The sequence below is a fragment of the Acanthisitta chloris genome, unplaced genomic scaffold (genome assembly GCF_000695815.1).
Source record: "Acanthisitta chloris isolate BGI_N310 unplaced genomic scaffold, ASM69581v1 scaffold22831, whole genome shotgun sequence".
Classification (NCBI taxonomy): Eukaryota; Metazoa; Chordata; class Aves; order Passeriformes; family Acanthisittidae; genus Acanthisitta; species Acanthisitta chloris.
In genome coordinates, this window is record NW_008656836.1 from 9,544 (window position 1) to 10,337 (window position 794).

A 794-nucleotide genomic window follows, 5' to 3' on the forward strand; every position below is an offset into this window, starting at 1 on the left:
AGCCCCGCAGCAGACAGCGCTCAAGGTAAAAAAAACCTGCTTTTGCTTCTATTTTTCTCTCTTTGCTTAAAGAGCAAAGGGAAGGAGCCCGAAGCCCGAGCTCGCTGGAGCGGAGGCTGCGCAGCGCCGGCAGCGCTGCTGGAACTGACTGGATGCACCGCCTCGCCAGGGATAAATGTTAGCACCCACCAGTGTCGAAGTCTGTAAATACAGCGGAATTCCAGCAAAATTATGCTAACTGCCTCTATTGCAGCCTCGGCAAGGACTCGCTGGTGTCCAGGCTTCCTGCACTGGTTTGAAACGCTAAATTAGGAAAAGCTGCTTTGCCCTTGCCCATTTGTTTGCAGTACTTTGTGAGCAGGTTTTGTAGAGCTCTAGTTCAGATATAAACTTAGAGACAGATAAAAGAAACGGTTGAAGCTGTCATGGTGTTTTTTAAAAAATCATTATTTGTGATACAAGTGAAATTAAGGATTTTTATTCTTATTTCTCTGTAACTGGATATTTAGCTATGATGACTTGCAGCAAATTAAATTATTTTGTCAGCAGTTTTGCTTAAATATTTGAGAAACAGATGCTTAACAACTTCTCATTAAAAAACTGTCATGCAGCAAGGAAAGTAAAAATCATCATATTTCTCAGAGTATTTTAACGCATGCCAAATGAGTGCAACTGCTTTTATCCTACAGGGGGTTTTACTAAGTTATTTGCACCTCTTGTTTTATTCAGCCTTCTCTACATATGCATTTAAGCTCTGCTTAAGATTTCATTAGGGTCAATCTGCTATTTGACAT